Source organism: Chrysochloris asiatica, unplaced genomic scaffold, assembly GCF_000296735.1.
Source record: "Chrysochloris asiatica unplaced genomic scaffold, ChrAsi1.0 scaffold00022, whole genome shotgun sequence".
NCBI lineage: Eukaryota > Metazoa > Chordata > Mammalia > Afrosoricida > Chrysochloridae > Chrysochloris > Chrysochloris asiatica.
Window position 1 is genome coordinate 1663092 of NW_006408540.1, and position 3387 is coordinate 1666478.

A 3387-nucleotide genomic window follows, 5' to 3' on the forward strand; every position below is an offset into this window, starting at 1 on the left:
TCTACTCCAACCAATGCAGGGAATATCTAGTCTTAATATGAAGCTGAAAATCCCATTTGACCTGGGAAACTTTGATCCTCTTATCAATAAATGTCCACATCAGACAATGGTAGAAAATAATAGGACATATCATTTTAGCCAAGTCATTTTCCTGATGGGGAAAAATTACTGACCCACCCCTTTGTGAATGACTATGTGTTGATATTAAATTTTTAATCCCTCATTTTCTTTTCCCTTTCTTCTCTATCTCTCTCTCTTTTGTAATTTGGGCATTTTCCCTGCAATCCCTTCTATGCACCTCCAATTTTACACTCGTATCTTAAGGCTTTTCCTAGAGGAGACTGACAGTCATGCTAAGTTGAGCCCTAACAGATGGCTTTGCAGTGCTGTGAACTAGCTTGGACCAGTGATCATATTTTATCCCAATCCATCCATCCTGGATCTCCCAAGCATGCACACCTGCTCCATAACTCACCCAGCCAAATCCTGATCGAACATTTCCTTTACAACCCTTGTCACCATGTTCCATTCACAGAGAGTCACGCCTCCTATGATGTTAATAGAACCAAAGCATTCTAGCCTCCTAATGGGGAGATCCTACAATTCATTTCTCACTTCAAAATGACCATCAAAACCTTTTATTGGATGCTATCCTGTTGCAGCAACAGAAAATCTAATTTTGCAGTAAGAACACAAAACATTTCTGGAGGTTGAAGAAATTCTCATCATCATTTTTCACCAATTGACATCTTGAAGATGTTCCATAAGGCTGCCCTTGTTGAGGGGCTCTGTAATAGATGAAGCAAAGCTACAGCAAGGTCCTTCTGATGCTCAAAGTAATAAGCTACTTTGGCGGCTCAAGATGGAGCTGCCTTGTGCAAAATTGTATGCTGTAGTGAGACTTCTGTGTGTTTAATTACACTGAGCAATTATAAAGGAAATAACATAGAAATGAAAAGGACCCCCACTTGGCCCTTTAAATGCTTATTTTATAACTACAGAAAATAAACTACCAAGCCAAAGTCCTGGAAGTTAAAAAGATATTTTAACCTTCTTTTTCACGTTTGTTGTGACTTTCCTTGATTTTGTTTTGTTTCCCAATTGTGCTTAAGAACATTTGAAATGTGACTTATATATACTTGCACATAAAACCTGAATATGCATTCACATCCTGAGTTAGTGGTGTGTGTATGTGTGGACACATGTGTGCTCAATTGTGACACATTTATCTATCTCAGATCATCTCGTGAGACTGGCTCTGTAGAACAATGAATTTTAGCACTACAGCTAAAACAAAACAGTAGCTATATACCTAATCTATGCCTTTTTATTTATGTTAGGTATATGATGGAGTACATTTTTGTTCCAATGCATTTGAAGCAAATATAAAACTAGCTGTCATTTGAATGCTCAATTCACACATCAGTCCTAATTTTCAAATAAAGGGTTTCTTATATATAATTTTAAATCCAAATCATCTAATGTCCCATATTTAATATATAAATCTTACAATTGGTTGAGAATGTATTATATGGTTCCAGAGAGGTAGTGAATAGAGCATTGTTGTTGTTGATGTTAAGTGCCATTGAATCAGTTCCAACTCATAGAGATCCTGTATAGGTTTGAACTGTCAATCTTAAGGTTATCAGTCCAGTGCTTATCCTACAGTACCACACCAGAGTTTGAATACAATGAAGTAGACAGTAAATGAGAATGGGAGTTAGACAAAAGAGTGAAAATCCTAGGCTGGCAATTTACTAGTTTTGTAAACTTTAGCAAGTTTTTTAACCTCTATGAGTTTCATTTTCCAGCTGCAGAGGTGCTAGGAGGATTTTATAAGAGAATGGATATAAACTACTTTGCACGGTGACTTTTTTTTTAAACAACTGCAAGGAGGGCAGTTCAAATTCACCAGCCCCTCCTTGGAAACCCTATACCGGCTTGCTATGGGCCTGAACCAACTCCACAGCACTTAACAACAATAACAACAGCAATGTGCTTAATAGAGTCCTGGTGTGGCACTGTAGGATTTAAAGCCTGAACCACAAGGTGGGTTTGATCCACAAGGTCAGCAGTACAAACTCACCAGCCACTCCTTAGAAACCCTATACAAGGTCTCCATGAGTCAGAACCAACTCGGCAGCAATTAACAACTAAAGGAGCTCTGGTAGTGTAGTGGTTACGAATCGGGCTTTGAGCCGCAAGGTCAGCAGTTCGAAACTACCAGCTGTTCCGCGGGAGAAAGATGAGACTTTCTGCTCCCGTAAAAATGTCCGGTCTCGGAAAGCCTGTACAGGGTCGCTATGAGTCGAAAACGACTCCACGGCACATAACAACAACAACATGTGCTTAGTAAAAAGAAACTATGGTTGCAAAGATAATAATTTTTGTATAATTATTTAGTAAGATTTCAAAGTCATAACTGCCATCAAAAAAATCGTTTTCTTGGCATTTGCTAACATTTAATGAGTACCTACTATATTTCTGCTCCTATAAAGATTTACAGCCTCGAAAAACCTGTACAGGGTCGCTATGAGTTGAAACCGACTCCACGGCATATAACAAAAACTATATTCCAGAAGTCCTGGTGTGGCGCTGTGGATTAATGTGCCAGACTGCAAAGCCATGGTTCAAGCTCACCAGTTGCTCCGCGGAAACACTATACAGGGTCCCCTATGGCTCAGAACCGACTACGGCACTTAACAACAACAACTGTATTCCTAATACTCTTGTAATCATGAGGACCATAAAAAAAGAACGTGAACTGCTTTGCCCCCAACAAATTCATTACCTACTTTAAAACTATTGGGATTCTATTGAAAACAATTCTGTGAACTAGTAAAGAAAGATAATGAGACACTATGGAAGCCTGACTTCCCTACAACTTCCCATTTAACTGTGAATGTATAGGCAAAAACAAATACAGAGTGTCAATAGTTTTATAAACTAAGAATTTTGACCAATAGTCTGTCAGACATTAGCCAAGTCTTTGATGAAGGCAGGAAGCAGGATGTGAACAGTTGGAGAAGAAATAAGGGGAGATTGCATCCAACAACCCCTACTGGAGAGCCTAGCCTCACCACCCAACATAGGGAACTGTTCGGTCCGCAGGCTTTCTAGAGCCGTCGGTGCCATTTCTCTCCCATTTTTATGGCCCTTGACGCCCCCTCCACTTCTCTTGTGCCTGTTTGTCTTAATTTTTTACTTTGAAATAACCTTAGACTTAGAGAAGACTTATAAAAAGTTATCATTTATACTTCATTCAGCTTTCTCTATGTTAATTTCTTACACAGTACAATTACCAAAACTAGGAAATTAGCATTAGTATCATTTACTCTACTACAGATGTTACTTCGTTTTCACCGGTTTTCATTAAAGTCTTTTTTC